The following is a 25,935-nucleotide window of genomic DNA, read 5'->3' on the forward strand; positions in this document are numbered from 1 at the left end:
CATGGGCCCAACCCCCACCTCTAAACCCGAAATAAAAAGCCTGGGCATAAGTTAGGCAACAAACTGACCTTCCGAACACAAGCCACCAAAACTCTGGCAACATACTTCGGCCTCATTAGAACAGCAAGTCCTTCCCCTGCTCCCCACCCCAAGCTAAGAAAATCATGGTCCAGTCTATCATCCTCTCGAGACTAGACTATTGCAATGCGCTTTACCTGGGTGCACCCACCTCGGTCATCAACCGACTACAGATCATCCAGAACTACGCAGCCAGACTGCTCACTGGTACACCCAAAATCTCTTAGGCCAAACCCGCCCTGCGCCTCCTTCACTGGCTCCCCGTGAAAGAGAGAATAAGCTTTAAGTCACTTTGTATTGCCCACAAATCTCTCCAGGGCAAAGGGCCGCCCCAACTCTCAGCCATAATCCACCCATACAAGGCCAGGAGGACACTGCGCTCAAACGGACTCCGTCTCCTCGCCACCCCAAGAATCACCCGAGCCAGGAATGGCGGTAGACTGTTCTCCCTGAACGCAGGCAGACTGTGGAATGCCCTCCCTCTGCAACCCATTCATCTTCAGAAAACATCTGAAAACCCTCCTCTTCCCGTAACCTCTTCCCGTTCTGTCAACTTCTTGAGTAGTTCCGCCTAGCGCTGGGAGGCCTCCGGGTAGCCATGCGCTCTACAATGTCCTCTTCATTTCATTTCATTTCATAATATCGACCTATGGATTTTTAAATATTTTCTCCTTTAGTAATGTTGGGCCCGTTTGCGGAATCTCAGTGAAATTTAACATACTTGTTTTACCTGTTGTGAAAGTTTTGTATGGTTTGGTCAAGGCGATCCAATAAAAAAAGGGTCCCAAAACGTGCGTGATTACAATATTTTCATGTACACTTTTGTATTTTCCGTTCCGCGGAAACCGTCAGTCACATTTTGTTACAATGTGGCAGAATTACATATTATAGTGCCCACATGAATATTTTGTGTAGGTTAGGTAAGTAGTGCAACTAATTTATAAGTTCTAGGATATTTAAAGTTAGTGATATCTGCTGTTGTATTTTTTTGCGAAATATGGAGGTATTTCGAGATAGTACCACAGTTCATAGTGATTACAAGCTGATTGTGTAATCTTTGGCTTTAGAAAAGTTAAACGCAGCTATGTTTTTGGGTACACTTTGCCCATTATCTTTGTTACGCCTTCAGATGTAGGTAAGTATTTGTGGGGTGGTGTTTTTGCCCTAACTAATACTACTTTAGTGTAAAATATTTAAACATTTCTATATATTTTTTAAAAAACAGAGCGCACAGTAGTACTGTGGTACCCTAAAAAGATTTTGTAAGGCTAACATTCTTTATTTCCATAAATCTTTATAGCAGTGTACTCTAAGCTGTGTTTTTTTGTAAAGTAGCAGGGTAATTTTTTATTAATTAGCGCCCTACTCCATACACAATTTTACACTTTTTGTATATATTTAAATATGCAAAAAATGTAAAATGCACTTTAGCACATTATATTTATAAAATATAGTGTCTTATTATTTGCAATTTTTTTGATTTTGTTTACGGTACTTCAGTACTTCTGATTAAAGAAAATATATAAATTAAACTTATAAATATTTTTCTCTACCTGTTACCCCTTTCCTAACGTAGTAATAGGTTGGGAAAAATACCAAACCTAATACTTACCTACATTGAATGGTATAATGCAGAACACATGGACACTTGAACTGAAAACAACATGGCTGCCTTCAACTTTTGTAAAGTGATACAAAAGTGGGTGGTGATGGATGGATTGTTTCCGGTCCAGGGAAGGCATGGCTTGGCAGTTCGGGCTGGACTGTTCCCATGAGGCACAGGGTCAGACTGATTTGCATATGCCCATGTCTGAACTGGGGTGGCTGAGTGGGCTAAAGAACGGTGATGGATTAAACCCAAATCTGTTGACTGGGTGTGAGTGTTTGATTGGTGCAGATGCTCCGTCCATCACCACTCCCTTTTGTACCGCTTTGTTCGCCATAAGTTGGCAGGGTATGCTCAGACATGAGTCCCTTGCTCACTTTGCCACTGGTTTCAAGCAAGCCTGGCTGAAGACGGCTGGAATGCCAGAAACCGGTCCTAGGAAGCTTGTTTCCGGTCCAGGGAAGGCATGGCTTGGCAGTTCGGGCTGGACTGTTCCCATGAGGCACAGGGTCAGACTGATTTACATATGGCCATGTCTGAACTGGGGTGGCAGAGTGGGCTAAAGAACGGTGATGGATTAAACCCAGATCTGTTGACTGGGTGTGAGTGTTTGATTGGTTCAGATGCTCCTTCCATCACCACTCCGTTTTGTACAACTTTTGTAAAGGCAGTAATTAGCCAATTAGCTAATGACCTGTCATCACTATTTACCTGGAGAGTACTGCGGTACTACCGTGGCCACAGGTACAGCTAAATTTAAAACACTTAAAACGTAACAAATACTTACCCTACTTACCTCCAATACTCACAATATCATCTGTATACCATAACATATAATCCTTCCAAATGTTGTGAAAATCAGCCTGACAGTTTTCCTGCTACACAAAATACAAAAGTCTATGGAAAATGCATTGGATTTTACATCCATTTTGGAATCCCCTTTTTTCTTTGCACCCCCTTGATGAAACACAATGAAACCTTCAGGACTTCCAGACTAACACGGGGCAGTAGGTCTGGAACGTTTCACGTATGTTCGTCTAATGGATGCAAAAAGATTAAGGGACAGAAATCTTTATCTCCTGTCACCCTAACTGTAACTACAGAATGGGTACTGCCACTGTGTAATACCTTAACTAGGGGTACCTCTGTCTGTAACAACAACCAATCAGTGTTGATGGGACATGTCTGCTGTTGCTGATTGTTAGAGAATATATAGTTGACAAAAATAGCTTTTTTGTATTAGGTGGTCTCTTTAATGTTTTCAACATGATATAGAACTATCTAATGTTTCCCCTTTGACCTAAAAATTAGAATAACAAATTATTTTCAAAACAAGTGTGGAATTAGCGTTCACCTTTATTGGTAAAAAAAAAGGATAAGTTTCCATATTATGCAATGCTGTATTATTGTTCCACAAATGCAGTATAATGCCCTTACAACATGCTCAGTACTGATTTAATATGGACCTTACTTTGCGGAAATGAGAGCACCTCCACACTTGATTAGGTCATAAAGACTAAAATTGCACCTGAGAAACTTTTATTATTTAGCATAGTTTGTCTTTCACTGAGAAATCTTTGTGACTTTTTTTTTTACCATTAGAGTTTGCCTCCAACTGCAGTGGATAGTGAAAAGGCGATGAGACGCATAATAAGCAGTTCCTCTTCTAATATACTGCTTTTATACAAAATAAATCGAACAATGTTTCCCAGTTCAGTGAAGGTTAAGTGCAGTGGCGGCTGGCACAGGCAAGTGCTGTGCATCGGGGCAGGGAGCGTTGGGGGAAGTTGACAGATGACAGAATGGGTAATATTTATTTATTTAATTATACATATTCCGTCATCTGTCGACTTCCCTCCGCCCACCCTGCCCTGCCCCCACTCAGCCCACCGCATTTACTTGTACCGGCTACTACTGGTTAAGTGGACCAGCAAGGATTTTCTGAAACCTGAGTTCAACAATATGATTACTCATCTTGCTACGTATTGCCACCAGAAAGTCCAATCATTGTCATCCGTGTTTATTTTTTCCCGCTACAATGTTCAAAGACTCTAATTCCTTTAGCCTAATATAACATACTTTATCGTCAGTTTGTATATGATAGTAATGTAAACTTTTCCCAGAATGTCATGGCTTGTTTCTGACATGTGCTATTTTTAAAGACTATTTCTATGCCAAGACAAATCTTTAAGTGCTCATACATTTATCAATTTCCCATCAGTGAGATTAATTCCTCATGGTGGCATTGACATACACAAGCTCTTAAATGTATTGCTTGGCCTTCACTCATGCCTCTGTCACCAATGAAAAATAGTTTAAAAACATAAACAGAAAGTTGCACTGTTATAATGTATATGTAATGCCGCTCACGAATAGACAGCTTGTACGTAAACATGATACGACATGTTAACATCGCTGGCTGTATACTGCCTATAAGATCCTGAAAATGTACATGTATGTCTTTTGTCCTCGGAGTTTTAATAAAAACAAGTAAAAAAAAACCAGTGAGAAAGAGGTCAAGGGCCTCAAACAGCCTGTAATCAACACAGATAAAAACTGATCGATTTGTGAAAGCAATGTGTAATATGAGGAGTATGCATTATTGTTTCTTTTTGTAAATGTTACGGGATTTTTTTTATTTTACTCCAGCGACCTATTTCTGATGTCCTTGTGCCGAAGCAAAACACAACAGCTGAGAAAACATCAATTGAACAGGTTAGTATATTCCGCCTGTTGATATATATCTGTGGAAAACGTAAATGTATCATATGCGGAAGTGAGTCACTCATGATTATCACACAAAGAGAAAGCCAAAGACAAGTCGGAGAAATACCTTGGCCCCATGTTCGATTCTTCATCGTCTGTACCTTCTATGTTTGCTAATGCACACATTTCAGAGCACACAGAGACTTATATCTTGTGTAGTGACTCTGATACATAGTAAGAACAATTCCAGACTATTTCCTTTGTCTGTATTTATACTCGGTTTCAGGGTATTTCTCCACAGAGAAACCAGAACCTTGCATATTACCGAGCATGATTATACAGAACGAGTTCATATTTGAGTTCATTACTCATATTAAACCCTTCAGACCCATTTAGAGAGTCATGAAAAATAAGTAACAGCTCCATGAATTGGTGATAGGAACCCCACACATGGAATTCAAGGTATTAACCTAATTTTAGCTAAGAACAGGGTGTACCAAATACAGTGTTTCTATAAGTGTTTCTGATATTTAAAAGATTAGTGTTGACACGTAAAAATGGACAAGACATGAGTGTATTGTATTGGAACTATAAGGGTATCTACATAACTGATATAAGTATTTAATAATTACTGTTTGACCAAAAAGTTACCAAAAATCGATTTTTTTCAATGTGGTATTAGCACTAGTTTTTTGTTGGTGATAAAATGATTAGCTTTTCCATGTTGTAATGCTGTACAACTGTGTCACAAATGCAATATAATATCTTTACATTACACTCAACACTGGTTTCAGCTGGGTCTGGTATTATCTTACCTAGGGTACCTCTGCTGTTGTGTGGGTTATAGAGACATATAACCAGTACTTTCAATGGGCCGGTACTGTCCGGTACGGAATACCAGCACTTTTTTATGTTGAGCAGAAGAGTACCAGCAATAGCTTGAATTGGAGAGTACCTGCATTATTTTTCCATTTCAAGCACTGCATTTAATACACACCTCTGAAAACTCTACATTAATTCTGATAGTTTGTCATTCATCAAGAACTCTTTCTGATGTTCTCTTTTACTACTAGATTCAGTCTAGTGCAGTAGATAGTAAAAAGGTCACGAGGGACACAGTAAGTTGTTTGTTATCTAATATATATATACTGTTTTATGCTAAAAGCCCAAAACAGATTCTTGTTAATTTAAGCTCAGGTGCATCAGCTTGGACGTCTTAAAAGCAGAATACATTTATAAAATTGTTCATGTTGTTAGATATCCATACTTGACAAACCATTCAATGTGATTCAACCTTATTTTCTTCCTCTTAGAATTCTCTAAGACTCTCACTGCTTTAGTTATTCACTCCAAATCTTTCCATCTCTTTTATCACCACTTCAGCACGCTTTATATAAAAGTATTGAAAACATTTTCCATATTCTTGTGAACTTTTCTGGAAACCTGTTCCTTTCAACTACTACTTATATACTGTGACTTTTTTTTAGGATTTTCATACACCTGCCCATTTCCCATCAGCCAAATAAATTTTTTGGAGAGGTAATCACATATCTCCATTTGTCAATTTTTTTTTTATTTACTCTAATGGCTCCATCACTGGTAAAGTTGTCAGGGATAGAAAGAAACCCAGTGATCACGTACGACGCAATTCTGTGATGTCTGCAAATAAAAATGCAAACACATCAGTTTTTTGTTGTAAATTTTATCTCTGGTTTTTGGTTTCATCCAGTCACCTGCACCTAGTGCTGCAGTCAGGAAACTGTCTCAGACAATTGAGAAAAAATCCTATGACGAGGTTAGTGTATTAAGTCTGTTGATATACTTTTGTGAAACGCTGAAGAATATCCTGTTTGGCACTGAGTTGGTAATGCTTATCATGCTAAGAAAGAGCACTAGAGACACACTTTGAATTTTATACAGAAAAGATCAGGACTTGCTCCCGAACTTAGGTTCTCCAGCCTCTGGAATATGTTGGTTTTGCTGATGCACACATTTCAGAACCTATTGAGGCTGAAGTCTTTGGCATTGACATAGCAGAAACTGTTCCAGGCTATTCTCTTGACGCTATTCACACATCCGTTCTCTGATTATTAGTGCTTCATTTGAGTTTGTGGGGACCACTGACACTAATTTCTGGGGACCAGCACTTATTTTTCTTCATCAGACATTCACTGAGTAAAAAGAAGGAAAAAACAAAAGCAGTACCTGAGAGGAAGAGAAAAATGGAAGAACCATCACTAAGAGAGAAAGCAGGAACCGGCAAGTGTAAGAAAGGGACAGGAAGTGCCTGGTAGTGAATTAAAAGGCATGAAGGGGATTCAGGACTGTGCAGCCTTGATATTCTTCATGCCAACCTTTAATTTACCGGCAACCAGCTTGTGAGCAGTTTTAGGCACTGGCCCTTATCCATTCTTTATTATTCCTGCTCCTTTAATCCAGTCCACTCCTCAGACACTCATCTCTTTTATCACCACTTCAGCACTCTTTATATAAAAGTATTAAAAATATTTTCCATATTCTCTTGAACTTTTCTCGTAATCTGTTCCTTTCAACTCCTATTTTTATACTGTGACATTTGTTTAGGATTGTCATGCACCTGCCCATTTCCCATCAGCCAAATTCATTTTTTGGAGAGGTAATCACATACCTCCATTGTCTCATTATTTTTGATTTACACTTATGGCTCCATCACTGGTAAAGTGGTCAGGGTTAGAAAGAAAACTAAATTGCATCAGCTTAGACTTACTAAATGTAGAATTATTTTATAGAACTGTTCATATTGTTAAGTATTTACAGTTAAAAAGCGACTCAATGTAATCGTGCTCATTTTCTTCCTCTTCGCATCCTAAACATCGCTGACTGCTTTAGCTCTTAATTCCAAATCTCTCAATCTCTGCCTCTTCACTTGTCTATTTTATCACTGCATACTTTTCTAGAAATCTGTTATTTTTAACAACGATTTATATACTGTAGTATACAAAAAAGTGATGGATAGAACGCTTGAATACTTTCAGCTATTGTTAATTACTCGGGGCTGAGTATTAGCCAATCTTTATTTTGCATATCACTGGGTTTAATCTGAATTAGCATGGTGGACAAAAGAATGATGGGTTGGAATGCTACACTAAGTAACTGCCAGTGGTTAGACTAATTGCAATCATTCCTGCCATCAAATTTTATGTTATGTATATGTTGTTACAATTTTTAGACGACTCATACACCTGTCCATTTCCCATCACCCAAATGTATCTCTTGTGGAGGTATTCCCATAGCTCGATTTCTTAAAATTATTTTCTGACTTGCACTTATGACTCCATCCCCAATGTAAGGAGGTTTGGGGCTTTAGAAACCCAGTGACCACATCAGATAAACTTCAATGATTTGTGAAATCCAAATGCTAAATTACCGCACTCATAATTTTATTTTGTTGTAAATGTTATTTCTTTTTTTGTTTCTTCCAGTTACCTACAACAAATGTTGCTGACCAAAAGATGGATCAGACAATTGAGGAAAAATCAATTGAAGAGGTTAGTATAATCAGTCTGTTGATATATTTTTGTGAAAAGCTAAAGAATATTTTATTTGGCACAGATTTGCTCATGCTTACTATGCTAAGAGGGAACTAGCGATACCCTTTGCCCATTATCAATGAGAGATGAGGGCCTGGTTCCAAGGTTAGATTTTCCACACTCACGACCATTTTTGGTTTGCTGAGGCACACATTTCAGAGTCATTTAAGACTAAAATATCGTGCAAAGACTTTGGTACTTAGTATGATCTGTTCCCGGCTATTCCCTTCACACGTTCACTCCTCTGTTCTCTGATTTAGGCAGCCATTATTAATTGTTTATGACTCTTGCTCCTTTAGTCAAGTTCACTCCACAGACATGAAGTACCATCTCTCCAAGGTCCTTTTTCGTCTTTTCCATGATGCAGCCTTTTGAACACATTCCCTCCCTCATATATATAAATCATCCCTGCCATTGAACTGTGATTCTTGATATATGTATTTGCTGTTGCGTAGACCCAGTTTAAAATATTTTGCCTAGTATATTTACGATTGCAGATTATGGGTAATGAGTTAATAGCGGTGTTCAGTTTGTTTACTGTGCCTCCTCAAATTCATTTAGGGATTCATGAAAAATTACCCCCACAACGACAATTTAGTAACATATTCATAGCTTAGAATGGGGAGTTCCATGGAGAGGTTGTGTTTTTCTGACATTTAAAAGTGTTTAAGTTCGGGCTCACCCTGAAAGGCACATCCACTAAAGAGCACTCGCTCTTCTTATTCCTGCATCCAGTGTGGTACATAGAATCCATTTTGGAGAGGATACTTCCTCCTAGTAGAACTCTGTCATTGTACTGACAAACTGCAGCCTAGTCGGGTGTGTTCCACTGGGGAGGTTGTCCACTGACCTGCCTCAATCCCCTACCTCATGCTAGGCGATGGGGACTGACTACCACTCTCTGCAGGGTGCTGGAAGGTGGTGTGTAGGCATGCCTGGACAGCTGGAAACCAGAGCTGTGTGCTGTGGAGTGTGGCTGCCGCAGGCCCGCAACACCCGCTCGGGCCACCAGAGCTGCCTCTTTGTGACTTCCTGTGGGCCTTAAGCCTACTTCCTGGGACCTGAGTAGGCCTAGCAGCAATGAGATATTGACTTCTGTCATGGGGGGGTGGAGTGGCACAGCAAGGTGAGAGGCTGACCGTATGGGTTTGCGTGCTGCTGTGGCTACCGTAGTCTTTTGGCCGCAGCTGGAGTGCACAGAGGCTGCTGTGTCATGCTGATTCGCTGCAAGGTGTGCGGACCACTGTGTGATCACCTGCCTCAACACAGGGTACTTGGATCGAGTCAACTGTCCCGTGGCACTGCGGGCTGTACCAGAGATTACAGGTGAGCCATCCCTGCGCCACTACAGTAACACTAGCTAATACCATAATATCACTCTATAGATTGTTTGGATTATCCCCCATCATGTTCCAATGTGATTTAACGCAGTAGGCCCATTGAGATCTGGGTTTGTTCCCCTCATTATTCCCATGACAAATCTTGGACCGCAGGACTTGCTCCGCACTCTGACTTTGGGCTCAGGCGCTGAATGATCCATTTTCTTACCAGCCCGCAGCATACCAAATGGATAAAACTGATCATCAGCAGCCCATGACTAGTTTTTTAAGAGAAAAAAAACAGCAGCAAAAAGTGATGATGAGGATGGCGCCTCACTCCCTAAGGGTGAGGGGGACACCAACATAAGCTCTGTAAATATCTGTACATTGCTCCTAAATATGCAAAGTAGTGTGCAGGAAACAAATAAAAAAAGTTTATACACTTATATCGCGAGATGTCTTCTTGCAGCACCACATTGACAGAGCTGGTGAACATATAAATGCCGCAGAACTTGACATATCTGAATTGGGGAATGGCCCTGCTGCATACTTCAAAATGCATCAATACCTTGAAAAACGTCTTGATTAATATAACACGCACCAAACATAAAGATCTCGAGCCAAGGTCACTCCACAATAATTTGCACATTCTGGGGGTCCCGGATTGCATGACTGTTGGACTGATGGAACTGTTTGTAGGAAATATGCTCCTCATTCTTGTTTGGCATAGACAACCTATCATCTATGTCCCTAGTGTAAAGGGTGCTTCGATCCCTGGGTGTTTGCCCTCCTCCAGCAGCACCATCCAGACCTATCATAGCGCGTGTGCTAAATTATAGGGTCCGGCACGCTATTTTTCAGCTGTCAATTGCTGTTCAAAATTCACAGCAGGCCTTCCTTGCATGCTTATATCCCAGTGACATAATACCGTAAAAGGTGTATCCTGTGGTTAACCAAAACCCTGTTCTAAGAGAGATAATTAAATATGGACAATTCTTTGGATTTCAAATAAACTGGGATAAGTTCATGATGGTCCACTGACGTGCACTGTATCCTAACAAATTATAAACTTCCCCATTTTTCGGTGTCATAATCCAACACTTTATCTCAGTAACATATATACCGAGACTCTGGACTACTTTTACATGCTAATTATGGCCCAGCACTCCACAAACTCAAGCAGCAAATACAACACTAGACTCCTCTCATTCCTTTTCTGTCATAGCAGACGTTTCCTACCCAGACTGCTTTACCTACTTGTAATTGCTCCACTGCCCCTTACAAACACCTTTTTCAGCACAATCTGCTCCATTTGTATTACTTTTGCATGGGCCAACAAAAAGGCTAGAATACGTTGAGCCATGCTTATACAACCTTACTCCAGTGGTGGAATGGCCACCCACAATTTAGAGTATTATTACTTCATCTCCCTATCCAAATATTTCTTTCAAGGGATTCACCCAGCATTTCATCTTCCCTCACATACTCACGAGAAACATATAGCAGGCGCCACTCCTTTGATCTAATGTATGAGGGCCATACAATACCATTACATTATTGTATAGAAGTTGGTAAGTGATTCCCATTTGGGAGGTGAGTAAGCCACCGCCTCATAATATAATAAATAGTTTTTGATTACAAATGCTAAACATCCTATATTACAGGTCTTGAAATTCGTCAATTCATTAGGTAAGCATTCTAAATGTTTCAATGAAGTAGACTAATCATGTATTTGTATATACAATCATCTTGAAGATCTGCATAGCCAACACGCATTTCGCCTCTTTTGATGCGCAGGCCTGAGTTCTGTTCAAGCCTTTCTTGTTTCAATGATTCGTGCTGTCTTCCGTAAGAAAAGGTTCCACTTCTGAACAACTTCACACTGTCAACAAGGGGGTCAGAGTGGTGGAATGGGGGTATAAAAGTACACCACTCATTATCAGTCAGATCAAGTCTCTGATTGATCGAACATTATCTATGCTCCAATTGGTTCCCAGAGACGGGCAACAGCCGCGGCCGCTGCAGGTAAGAGCGGTGGGGTCACGTGAGGGGGGATGACAACGAGGGACAATTAAATAAATAAATAATATCCCCTTGTGGTTGTCGCTCGAAATCCCCCTCACCTAGGACCACCTCTCCTACCTATAGCGGCCGCGGCTCGAGACGACCCTTTGAATGCAGACACAGTAGAATATTTCAGTCAAATATATTTTTTTTTACTATTTACATTTTTCTATTTCTCGAAATTCTCTTTTGGCTACTTGACTCGAGACTGAACAATCAAGGGCGAGGAGGTCAAAGACATTGGGAACCAGTAATCACATCAGATAAAATTCAATGGATTTGAGAAAACGCATTGTAAAATGAGGAACATGCATAGTTTTACCTCCTTCTAAATGTTATTGTTTTGCTTCTTCCAGAAGCTGACTTTTGATGAGGCCTACCAGAAGCTGGTTCAGACAGCTAAGGAAACGTCACACGATGAGGTAAGTATATTCACTCTGTTAATATATACCCGTGACTAACAGTACTTTCTTGGATTTGCTGATGTACACTTTTTAAAGCACAAACAGGCTTATTTCTTATGTAACGATCCAGCTTCTTAGTAAAAAGTGTTCCATGCTTTCCCACTTCAGTTATCTATTCATCCTTCAAACAGTACTGATTTTTCAGCATTTGTCATTTTGGTAAGACTCTTGCCCCTCGAGTACCATTCACCCAGTTAATTTGGAGGTATATCTGCTAAGGGTCATTTTTAATGTTTTCCAGCATATAGGATTTCAAAGTTCCACACATTTATTTTGTTGCATATATGACCTAGCAACCGTTGAACCATGATTTCTTTAAATATATTTTCTTTTCTCTGAACTCAATTTCTGGCTTATACTAATATGGAGTTGTGACCAACCGTTTGTCGGTGCTGACAGAATTAGTTTCCCTGGTTATAGTGTTGTATTAGAACTTCACAAATGCAATATATCCCTGTATGAGAAAATATTAGAAATAATTGTGAGTTGTTAGCGTCTACGACCCACACAACTGTGTCGTCTTTCTTATAAAGATAATATCCGATATATCCAAGAACAATAATGAACGAGTGAGTTGTAAGGTCTTTACCATATACTTTACAGGATTTTAAGTCTCACCCACAGATATAGTTTCCTCATGTGCAATCTAAACATCTGCGACTCGCCCGACTTTCTCCTCAAACTCATTTAGATAAAGTCCGCTCTATCCTAGACTAGTGCTGAACTCGGTGTGAGGGGATTAGTGCATACGTGCCATGTTTTTCCTCTGTAACTGATGTGGCATTTGAACAACAAAAATTAGATTATTTCTGACTTTCTCTTTTACCATTAGAACCCCCATCCTAGTGCTGTGGAAAGCGATGACGCAATCCAGGACATCGTAAGTAGTCATGGTTTCGGATAATAAAATCCAAAAAGCTCTTCCCTTCTCAGTGTGGGCTTGGCACACTGGAGAGAATTTACCCAAAGCAGAACACAATGCTATATCTGTTCATTTTGTACCCTATCTCCATTCAAGAAACTGATCAATGTCATTTGTGCTTATTGCCTTCCACCTGCAACCTTTTAAGACTCACTCCTTGAGCTTCATGTTCTCAACTTTCCCCTTTCCATGCATTTCCACTTAAACACTTCATCCACCGTCTGTATAAACAAGTATTGTAAACTTTTCCCAGCTTTTACTCGTCTTTGTGGACACTGCTAATTTCACCCAAAAATTCCATAACTAGATAATTCTTTGAATGATCGTACAGCGGTCCATTTACTATCAGCTAGAGCAATTTCTTGTGGGAGGGTTAACATCACCCAATCTCTCGAAATTTTCTTGTGTCTGCCACCCATGGCTCCTCTCCCAATGTCAACGTGATCAAGGACCATGGAAACTTAGGAATCACATCAATTAGAGCATTATGGATTTGTGGAAATGAATTTTAAAATGGTATACCTGAATGGCCCACTTTAAATAACCAAGAGAGTGTCATTGTCATCTAAGCATGCAACAATTCAGGTGATTAGCTGAATGGCCTACTTGCTGCAATACCCTGCTGTCAGGACAAAAGCCCAGGACACTTAGTGGTTTTTGATGTAGAGACTGAGACATGTCGGTAGAACATGAGGGTGTGGGGAAGACAATTTACCCAGGTGCACCCCATTATTGCACATTTTTAACCATACAAAGGACATCAACAATAGAGGGGAAACTGGATGTTCCTATCGTTTATCTTCCACTCATGCTCTTTACAGTGGCGGGTCGCCATGGGAGTGCTGCGGGGTGGTGAGGCAGGTGAGGGAAGTGCTGGTTGGGGGGGTAGTGCAGTCCGACATATGACGGACAGGGGTAAGGTAAGTAATTAAATAAATAAAACAATTTACATTGCGCGTGCTGCATCGCCAACTTGGCGATGCAGCGTGCGTAAGGTAAATTATTTTATTTATTTAATTACTTACCTTACTCCTGTCCGTCGTATGTCAGACTGCACTAACACCCACCCAGCCCCTCCACCACCCTCCCCACTGCCGAACAGCCCTGCCATGGCGAGCCGCTGCTGCTTTTGAAGTGTTTTGAACTGCTTTTACGTGGATCTGGCCTCATCTAAATAAAGGTGTCACTGCCGTCATGTGTTTTATGGAGACTATAATTGCACTTAGGAGAACTCTACATTAATTATCATAGTTTGTCATTCATAACAATTCTTTCTGACATTTTCTTTTGCCTTTAGAGTCTGCCTCCAAGTGCAGTGGATGGTGAAGACGTCACAAAGGTCGCAGTAAGTAGTTTTATCCTCGAATATATACTTCTCTTATGATAACAGTATAAAACGTTTCCCAGTTCTTTGAAACTAAATTCCGTCAGCTTAGACTTCCCAAAAGTAGAATTATTTTATAGAATTGTTTATATTGTAAAGTATCTCCAGTTAAAAAGCGACTCAATGTAATTTGTGCTCATTTTCTTCCTCTTCTCATCCTAAAAGACGCTGACTGCTTTAGCTCTTGATCTAAATCTCTCAATCTCTGCCTCTTCACTTGTATATTTTATCACCGCACCTTTTCTAGAAATCTGTTATTTTCAGCAACGATTTATATACTGTAGTATACAAAATTATGATGGATAGAACGCTTGAATTAATTTCAGCTATTGCTAATTACTCGGGGTTGAGTATTAGCCAATCGTTATTTAGCATATCACTGGGTTTAATCTGAATTAGCATGGTGGTACAAAAGATTGATGGGTTGGAATGCTACACCAAGCGACTGCCAGTGGTTAGACTAATTGCAATAATTCCTTCCATCATCTTTTATGTTATGTATATACTGTTACAATTTTTAGACTACTCATACACCTGTCCATTTCCCATCACCCAAATGTACTTCTTGTGGAGGTATTCCCATAGCTCGATTTCTTAAAATTATTTTCTGACTTGCACTTATGACTCCATCCCCAATGTAAGGAGGTACGGGGCATTAGAAACACAGTCACCACCTCAGATAAACTTCAATGATTTGTGAAATCCAAATGCCAAATTACCCGACATATAATTTTATTTTGTTGTAAATGTTAGTTCTTTTTTTGTTTCTTCCAGTTACCTACAACAAATATTGCTGACCAGAAGATGGATCAGCCAATTGAGGAAAAATCATTTGAAGAGGTTAGTATAATCAGTCTGTTGATATGTGTTTGTGAAAAGCTGAAGAATATCCTGTTTGGCACTGATTTGCTCATGCTAACCATGCTAAGAGGGAACTAGAGATACCCTTTGCCCATTATCAATGAGAGACGAGGGCCTGGTTCCAAGGTTAGATTTTCCACACTCACGACAGTCATTGTTTTGCTGAGGCACACATTGCAGAGTTATTTAAGACTAAAATATTGTGCACAGACTTTGGTACTTAGTATGATCTGTTCCCGGCTATTCCCTTCACACGTTCATCCCTCTGTTCTCTGATATAGGCAGCCATTATTAATTCTTTATGACTATTGCTCCTTTAGTCAAGTCCACTCCTCAGACATGAAGTACCAACTCTCCAAGGTCCTTTTTCGTCTTTTCCATTATGCAGCCTTTTGAACACATTCCCTTCCACATATTTATATATAAATCATCCCTGCCATTGAACTTTGATTCTTGAATATGTATTTGCTTTTGCGTAAACCCGGTTTAAAATATTTTGCCATAGTATATTTACGATTGCACATTATGGGTAATGAGTTAATAGTGGTGTTCAGTTTGTTTACTGTGCCTCCTAAAATGAAAAATGACCTCCAAAACCACACATTAGTAACAGAATGCCCACTCAAGGTATCCAAGGTATGAACATATTCATAGCTTAGAATGGGAAGTTCCATGGAGAGGTTGTGCTTTTCTGACATTTAAAAGTGTTTAATTTCGGGCTCACCCTGAAAAGCACATCCACTTAAGATCACTCACTCTTTTTATTCCTGCGTCCAGTGTGGGACCACAGAATCCATTTTGGAGATGATACTTCCTCCTAGCAGAACCCTGTCATAGTACTGCCAAAGTGCAGCCTAGTCAGGTGTGTTACACTGGGGTGGTCGTCCATTGACCTGCCTCAATCACCCACCTGACGCTAGGCGACGGGGAGTGACTACCACCCTCTGCAGGGTGCTGGAAGGTGACTTCCTGCGGGCCTCAAGCCTACTTCCTGGGACCTGAGTAGGCCTTGCAGCAGTGAGATCTTGGCGTCTGTCATGGGGGGTGGAGTGGTACAGCAAGGTGAGAGCCTGACCATCTGGGTTTGGGTGCTGCCGGGGCTACTGTAGTCTTGTGGTCGCAGCTGGGGTGCACAGGGGCTGCTGTGGCATGATGACTCGTTGCAAGGTGTGCGGAACACTGTGTGATCACCTGCCTCAACACAGGGGACTTGGATCGAGTCAACTGTCCCGTGGCACTGCGGGCTGTACCCGTGATAGAGCGCGCAGGTCACCTAACCAACAATTTCACTATATACGTATCGGGCCCATAAACTTCAATTTATCTTATACATTAATCAGGTGACCTTACACTCTACTACCAGTAACCCTAGTTCCTTTCCTATTTATTCCTACTGTACCCGACTTACCAATCCACTGTTACGGGTACCTATGATCACAATGGATCAGGGAGCTAGCTGTAAAAGAAAGGCATTCAACACAATATATTCTTCTGCATTAAATGACCACAGACTACTGGGAAGTTTTAAAGATTTTATCTAAATTTCAGATTCAGAAAGCATACAGTTTATTACCAATAAGCAATCAATAATCAAGATAACGAACAGCACATAACCATAAAGAAAGTAAATCAGGGCAACCATTTATGAGTCTAAAGAAAAATAAGAAACAATTACATATGCTAAGCAGATTTTCAGGACTGGAAACTCGAGAATAGATAACTATAGGTGGGGCAGACTTAGGCACAACTAGAATTTCACTACTGGGAAATACTTCAAAGGTTGGGTGAAAGTTTGGAAATCCTATACATCTATAGGAAGGGTAAGAATGGAACACGCTATAATTCTAGGAGTATCAATTCAGTTAGCACAAAGAAGAAAATTATAAACCACATCTAATTCATAAACGGTATGAAGAGTTGTGCTTAAAGGAAGGGTAACATAGGAACATGCTAGAAAACAGCAATAACGTATGAGCTTTCATTCAGTAGCTTTGCGAAAGCATGGAAAATCAACTATGCGCAAAGGTATGTCTTTATTAAAGCAAAAGACAGAAGAAATAGAAGGTGCAGTATAGAGTTTTTCAGTACTATATTTACCTAGAATGGTGTGAAGACCAACCCTGGCCACGGATCAGTCAAGGACAGGAAATACCCCAAGGAAGGACAGTAATCAATGGGACAGCAGGTGCAGAATGGACACCCCAGGACAGGACAGAAAACCCAGATTAGGATCAGGACAGGACCACCAAGGCACGACCAGCACCTGTAGTTTGGAAGCAACGCCTGCGCTCCACCCTCTCTGCAGCTATCGGCCAGAACCCCGATTGGGTTTGCGAACTCCCCAGCAAAGTGCTCCGCCAGCACTTAAGGTTTCTTTAGCAAAACCCCTTGAGTCTATGGAAATTATGGACAGAGTGCTCCGCAGCCCACTGTATCAGTCACCTATTGAGTGCGTTGGGTCAGTGACAGGTCAGCTATTTGGACAAGTTGGACAAATTCTCTAGCTAAACCTAGGCTAGTTATACTGTTTTCGGGTCAGTGTACCACCCCCCAAATGTTGCAAGTGTCAGAATCCCCAATTTCGATTGGTCCCCAAGTAGGATAGGTCAACACACCAATCATAGTTCACTTCTACAAGCCTAAATTAACATTTCTGGGACCGTCTATCGATTTTGGGGTTCCCATGAGATATTCTACAGAATACAATGAAACTAATACAAATGTATCTTTTGCGGTACAGCTCAGCTCCATCCTGCTGGGTCGCAGGTCACTTTCTCAGGAGCATCTTGACTGTGGCTGCCAGCTGGCTGTGTTCCACTGTTCAAGGTTGCCTTCCCTCTGCCAGGGTGACATGCGCAGTAAGGATTTTTAAGATGGGGTTTTCTTCCCTCCCAGGCCCATGAGTTGCGACACATGAAAAGTAAGCGAAAACAAATTAGAAATACAAGAAATAAAGGAATACACTGTATACCATGAATAGCTACTCTATACCCCTTTACTTTATATGAACTATTTGCATTAGGGTAAGTGCAACAGACAATGACATGAAAGCATCAGTGCAAGCGTCACCATGTGAGGACACAGGCAGCCATCTTAAAAGCCAGTGCGCAAGCGCAAAGGTTCCCACCAGAACTGCAAGTACGTCACGTCACGTGAGTGTGACTAACGCATGCGCAGAAAGAAAACCCGCTAAGCAGCGGCCATTTTTAGGAAGAAGAGTTATTAAATTACTAAACACATATGCAAGCGTCACTAGGACACCCCAATGTCAAAATAAAGGGAAATTAGTATGACAAACAGGTTAATTTACGTTGTTACATGTTATTTCGAGGTTCATGAATCCAAGCAAGTCGCGTAATATGCGAATCCTTGCTCCATCACCCGCACGTATAGGTGAGCCATCCCAGTGCCACTACAGTAACACTAGCACTGTGGAACCTTCTGTCTCCTAGAGTTTATACCCTAATATCACTCTATAGATTGTTTGGATTATTCATCATCATGTTCAACTGTGATTTAACACAGTAGGCCCCTTGAGATCTGGGTTTGTTCTCCTCATTATTCTCCTGACAAATCTTGGACTGCAGGACTTGCTCCGGCACTCCGACTTCTGGCACAGGCGCTAAATGCTCCATTTTCTTACCAGCCCGCAGCATACCAAATGGATAAAACTGATCATCGTCCATGACCAGTTTTTGAAGAGAAAAAAAACCAGCAGCAAAAAGTGATGATGAGGATGGCGCCTCTCTCTCTAAGGTCGAGGGGGGGCACAAATAAAATCTCCCCAGATATCTGTACCTAGCGCCTAAATATACAAAGTAGTCTGCAGGAAACAAATAAAAAAATGTATACACTTATATCGCGAGATTTTTTCTTGCAGCACCACATAGACAGAGCTGGTGAACATATAAATGGCGCAGAACTTGACATATCTGAATTGGGGGATGGCCCTGCTGTATACTTCAAAATGCATCAATACCTTGAAAAACGTCTTGATGGGAGTACTAGTCATTAAACATAACACTCACCAAACATAAAGATCTCGAGCCAAGGTCACTCCACAATGATTTGCACATTCTGTAGGTCGCGGATTCCATGACTGTTGGACTGATGGAACTGTTTGTAGGAAAGATGCTCCTCATTCTTGTTTGGCATAGATCCAGCAGCACCATTTAAACCTTTAATAGCGCGTGTGCTAAATTCTAGGGTCCGGCACGCTATTTTTCAGCTGTCAATTGCTGTTCAAAATTCACAGCAGGCCTTCCTTACATCCTTATATGCCAGAGACATAATACTGTAAAAGGTGTGTCCTGTGGTTAATCAAAACCCTGTTCTAAGAGAGATAATTAAATCTGGACAATTCTTTGGACTTCAAATTAACTGGGATAAGTCTATGATGGTCCACTGACGTGCACTGTATCCCAACAAATTATAAACTTCCCCATTTTTTGGTGTCATAATCCAACACTTAATCTCGGTAAACATATATACCAAGACTCTGCACTAGTTTTGCATGTTAATTATGGCCGAACCCTCCACAAACTCAAGCAGCAGATACAACACTAGGCTCCTCTCATTCTTTCTCTGTCATAGCAAGCGTTTCCTCCCCAGACTGCTTTACCTACTTGTAATTGCCCCACTGCCCCTTACAAACACCTTTTTCAGCTCAATCTGCTCCATTCCTTTTACTTTTGCATGGGCCAACAAACAGGCTAGAATACATTGAGCCATGCTGATACAACCTTACTCCAGGGATGGAATGGCCACCCACAATTTTGAGTATTATTACTTCATCTCCCAATCCAAATATTTCTTTCACTGGATTCACCCAGCATTTTATCTTCCCTCACATACTCACTAGAAAGATATAGCAGGTGCCACTCCTTTGATCTAATGTATGAGGGCCCTACAGTACGATTACACTATTGCATAGTAGTTGGTAAGTGATTCCCATTTGGGAGGTGGGTAAGCCACCACCTCATGATAAAATAAATACTTTTTGATTACAAATGCTAAACATCCTATATTAAATGTCTTGAAATTCGTCAATTCATTAGGTAAGCATTCTACATTTTTCAATGAAGTAGATTAATCATCTATTTGTATATAAAATCATCTTGAAGATCTGCACAGCCAACACACGTTTCGCCGCTTTCTATGCGCAGGCCTGAGGTCTGTTCAAGACTTTCTTGTGTCAATGATTCGTGCTGTCTTCCGTAAGAAAAGGTCTCACTTCCGAACAGCTTCTCACTGTCAACAAGGGGGTCGGAGGGGTGGAATGGGGGAATAGAGGTACACCACTCATTATCAGTCAGATCAAGTCTCCGATTGGTCTAACATTATTTATGCTCCAATTGGTTCCCAGAGACGGGCACCAGCCGCGGCCGCTACAGGTAAAAGCTGTGAGGCGGTGGAGTCAGGTGAGGGGGGATTCCGAGAGATGACCACGAGGCAAAATTAAATAAATAAATAATTTCCCCTTGTGGTCATCTCTCAAAGCCACCCCCCCTCATCTAGTCCCACCTCTCCTACCTGTAGCAGCCGCGGCTGGAGACGACCCTTTGAATGCACACACAGTTTACCATTTCAGTCAAATATTTTTTTTTACTATTTAGATCCTTCTATTCCTCGAAATTCTCTTTTGGCTACTTGGCTCGAGACTGCACCATCAAGGGCGAGAAGGTCAAAGTCATTGGGAACCAGAAGTCACAACAGATAAAATTCTATGGATTTGAGAATACGAATTCTAAAATGAGGAACACGTGTAGTTTTACCTCATTATAAATGTTATTATTTTGCTTCTTCCCAGAAACTGACTTTTGATGAGGCCTACCAGAAGCTGGTTCAGACAGCTAAGGAAACGTCACACGATGAGGTAAGTATATTCACTCTGTTAATATATACCCGTGACTAATAGGACTTTCTTGGATTTGCTGATGCACACTTTTCAAAGCACAAACAGGCTTATTTCTTATGTAACGATCCAGCTTCTTAGTAAAAAGTGTTCCAGGCTTTCCACTTCAGTTATCTATTCATCCTTCAAACAGTTCTGATTTTTCAGCATTTGTCATTTTGGTAAGACTCTTGCCCCTTGAGTACCATTCACCCAGTTAATTTGGAGGTATATCTGCTAGGGGTCATTTTTAATGTTTTCCAGCATATAGGATTTCAAAGTTCCAAACATTTATTTTGTTGCATATATGACCTAGCAACCGTTGAACCAAGATTTCTTTAAATATATTTTCTTTTCTCTGAACTCAATTTCTGGCTTATACTAATATGGAGTTGGCACCAACCGTTTGTCGGTGCTGACAGAATTAGTTTCCCTGGTTATATTGTTGTATTAGAACTTCACAAATGCAATATATCCCTGTATGAGAAAATATTAGAAATAATCGTGAGTTGTTAGCGTCTACAACCCACACAACTGTGTCGTCTTTCTTATAAAGATAATATCCGATATATCCAAGAACAATAATGAACGAGTTGTAAGGTCTTTACCACATACTTTATAGGATTTTAAGTCTCACCCACAGATATAGTTTCCTCATGTGCAATCTAAACATCTGCGACTCGCCCGACTTTCTCCTCAAACTCATTTAGATAAAGTCCGATCTATCCTAGACTAGTGCTGAACTTAATGTGAGGGGATTAGTGCATACGTGCCATGTTTTTCCTCTGTAACTGATGTGGCATTTGTACAACAAAAAATAGATTCTTTCTGACTTTCTCTTTTACCATTAGAACCCCCATCCTAGTGCTGTGGAAAGCGATGACGCAATCCAGGACATCGTAAGTAGTCATGGTTTCGGATAATAAAATCCAAAAAGCTCTTCCCTTCTCAGTGTCGGCTTGGCACACTGGAGAGAATTTACCCAAAGCAGAACACAATTCTATATCTGTTCATTTTGTACCCTATCTCCATTCAAGAAACTGATCAATGTCATGTGTGCTTATTGCCTTCCACCTGCAACCTTTGAAGACTCACTCCTTGAGCTTCATGTTCTCAACTTTCCCCTTTCCATGCATTTCCACTTAAACACTTCATCCACCGTCTGTATAAACAAGTATTGTAAATATTTCCCAGCTTTTACTGGACTTTGTGGACACTGCTAAATGCACCAAATATTTCCATAACTAGATAATTCTTTGAATGATTATACAGCGGTCCAATTACTATCAGCTAGAGCAATTTCTTGTGGGCGGGTTAACATCACCTCATTTCTCGAAATTTTCTTGTGTCTGCCACCCATGGCTCCTCTCCCAATGTCAACGTGATCAAGGACCATAGAAACTTAGGAATCACATAAATTAGAGCGTTAGGATTTATGAAAATGAATTTTAAAATGGTATACCTGAATGGCCTACTTTAAAAAACCAAGAGAGTGTCATTGTCATCTAAGCATGCAACAATTCAGGTGATTAGCTGAATGGCCTACTTGCTGCAATACCCTGCTGTCAGGACAAAAGCCCAGGACACAAAGTGGCCTTTGATGTAGAGACTGAGACATGTCGGTAGAACATGAGGGTGTGGGGAAGACAATTTACCCAGGTGCACCCCTCTATTGCACATTTTTAACCATACAAAGGATATCAACAATAGAGGGGAAACTGGATGTTCCTATCGTTTATCTGCCACTCATGCTCTTTACAGTGGCAGCTCGCCATGGGAGTGCTGCAGGGTGGTGAGGCGGGTGAAGGAAGGGCTGGCTGGGGGGGTAGTGCAGTCCGACATATGACGGACAGGGGTAAGGTAAGTAATTAAATAAATAAAACAATTTACCTTGCGCGTGCTGCATCGCCAACTTGGCGATGCAGCGTGCGTAAGGTAAATTCTTTTATTTATTTAATTACTTACCTTACTTCTGTCCGTCGTATGCCAGACTGCACTAACACCCACCCAGCCCCTCCCCCACCCTCCCCACTGCCGAACAGCACTGCCACGGCGAGCCGCTGCTGCTTTTGAAGTGTTTCATTCTACACTATACCTGTGTATGTTGGTTTTTAATTAGAGACTGTATCCTTTACTCCTTTTGAGAAAATGTTGTCTTTTACGTGGATCTGGCCTTATCTAAATAAAGGTGTCACTGCCGTCATGTGTTTTATGGAGACTATAATTGCACTTGTGAGAACTCTACATTAATTTTCATAGTTTGTCATTCATAACAATTCTTTCTGACATTTTCTTTTGCCTTTAGAGTCTGCCTCCAAGTGCAGTGGATGGTGAAGAAGTCACAAAGGTTGCAGTAAGTAGTTTTATCCTCGAATATATACTTCTCTTATGATAACAGTATAAAACGTTTCCCAGTTCTTTGAAACTAAATTCCGTCAGCTTAGACTTCCCAAAAGTAGAATTATTTTATAGAATTGTTTATATTGTAAAGTATCTCCAGTTAAAAAGCGACTCAATGTAATTTGTGCTCATTTTCTTCCTCTTCTCATCCTAAACGACGCTGACTGCTTTAGCTCTTGATCTAAATCTCTCAATCTCTGCCTCTTCACTTGTATATTTTATCACCGCACCTTTTCTAGAAATCTGTTATTTTCAGCAACGATTTATATACTGTAGTATACAAAATTATGATGGATAGAACGCTTGAATTAATTTCAGCTATTGTTAATTACTCGGGGTTGAGTATTAGCCAATCGTTATTTAGCATATCACTGGGTTTAATCTGAATTAGCATGGTGGTACAAAAGAATGATGGGTTGGAATGCTACACCAAGCGACTGCCAGTGGTTAGACTAATTGCAATAATTCCTTCCATCATCTTTTATGTTATGTATATACTGTTACAATTTTTAGACTACTCATACACCTGTCCGTTTCCCATCACCCAAATGTACTTCTTGTGGAGGTATTCCCATAGCTCGATTTCTTAAAATTATTTTCTGACTTGCACTTATGACTCCATCCCCAATGTAAGGAGGTACGGGGCATTAGAAACACAGTGACAACATCAGATAAACTTCAATGATTTGTGAAATCCAAATGCCAAATTACCCCACATATAATTTTATTTTGTTGTAAATGTTAGTTCTTTTTTTGTTTCTTCCAGTTACCTACAACAAATATTGCTGACCAGAAGATGGATCAGCCAATTGAGGAAAAATCATTTGAAGAGGTTAGTATAATCAGTCTGTTGATATGTGTTTGTGAAAAGCTGAAGAATATCCTGTTTGGCACTGATTTGCTCATGCTAACCATGCTAAGAGGGAACTAGAGATACCCTTTGCCCATTATCAATGAGAGACGAGGGCCTGGTTCCAAGGTTAGATTTTCCACACTCACGACAGTCATTGTTTTGCTGAGGCACACATTTCAGAGTCATTTAAGACTAAAATATTGTGCACAGACTTTGGTACTTAGTATGATCTGTTCCCGGCTATTCCCTTCACACGTTCATCCCTCTGTTCTCTGATATAGGCAGCCATTATTAATTCTTCAAGACTATTGCTCCTTTAGTCAAGTCTACTCCTCAGACATGAAGTACCAACTCTCCAAGGCCCTTTTTCGTCTTTTCCATTATGCAGCCTTTTGAACACATTCCCTTCCACATATTTATATATAAATCATCCCTGCCATTGAACTTTGATTCTTGAATATGTATTTGCTTTTGCGTAAAACCGGTTTAAAATATTTTGCCATAGTATATTTACGATTGCACATTATGGGTAATGAGTTAATAGTGGTGTTCAGTTTGTTTACTGTGCCTCCTAAAATTCATTTAGGGATTCATGAAAAATGACCTCCAAAACCACACATTAGTAACAGAATGCCCACTCAAGGTATCCAAGGTATGAACATATTCATAGCTTAGAATGGGGAGTTCCATGGAGAGGTTGTGCTTTTCTGACATTTAAAAGTGTTTAATTTCGGGCTCACCCTGAAAAGCACATCCACTTAAGAGCACTCACTCTTTTTATTCCTGCGTCCAGTGTGGGACAACAGAATCCGTTTTGGAGATGATACTTCCTCCAAGCAGAACCCTCTCATAGTACTGCCAAACTGCAGCCTAGTCAGGTGTGTTACACTGGGGAGGTCGTCCATTGACCTGCCTCAATCACCCACCTGACGCTAGGCGACGGGGAGTGACTACCACCCTCTGCAGGGTGCTGGAAGGTGACTTCCTGCGGGCCTCAAGCCTACTTCCTGGGACCTGAGTAGGCCTTGCAGCAGTGAGATCTTGGCGTCTGTCATGGGGGGTGGAGTGGTACAGCAAGGTGAGAGCCTGACAATCTGAGTTTGGGTGCTGCCGAGGCTACCGTAGTCTTGTGGCCGCAGCTGGGGTGCACAGGGGCTGCTGTGGCATGATGACTCGTTGCAAGGTGTGCGGAACACTGTGTGATCACCTGCCTCAACACAGGGGACTTGGATCGAGTCAACTGTCCCGTGGCACTGCGGGCTGTACCCGCGCCTATAAGTGAGCCATCCCAGTGCCACTACAGTAACACTAGCACTGTGGAACCTTCTGTCTCCTAGAGTTTATACCCTAATATCACTCTATAGATTGTTTGGATTATTCATCATCATGTTCAACTTTGATTTAACACAGTAGGCCCCTTGAGATCTGGGTTTGTTCCCCTCATTATTCTCCTGACAAATATTGGACTGCAGGACTTGCTCCGGCACTCCGACTTCTGGCACAGGCGCTAAATGCTCCATTTTCTTACCAGCCCGCAGCATACCAAATGGATAAAACTGATCATCGTCCATGACCAGTTTTTGAAGAGAAAAAAAACCAGCAGCAAAAAGTGATGATGAGGATGGCGCCTCTCTCTCTAATGTCGAGGGGGGCACAAATAAAAGCTCCCCAGATATCTGTACCTTGCGCCTAAATATGCAAAGTAGTCTGCAGGAAACAAATAAAAAAATGTATACACTTATATCGCGAGCTTTCTTCTTGCAGCACCACATAGACAGAGCTGGTGAACATATAAATGGCGCAGAACTTGACATAT

This window comes from Lissotriton helveticus, chromosome 3_2, assembly GCF_964261635.1.
Source record: "Lissotriton helveticus chromosome 3_2, aLisHel1.1, whole genome shotgun sequence".
In the NCBI taxonomy this organism is placed as follows: Eukaryota; Metazoa; Chordata; class Amphibia; order Caudata; family Salamandridae; genus Lissotriton; species Lissotriton helveticus.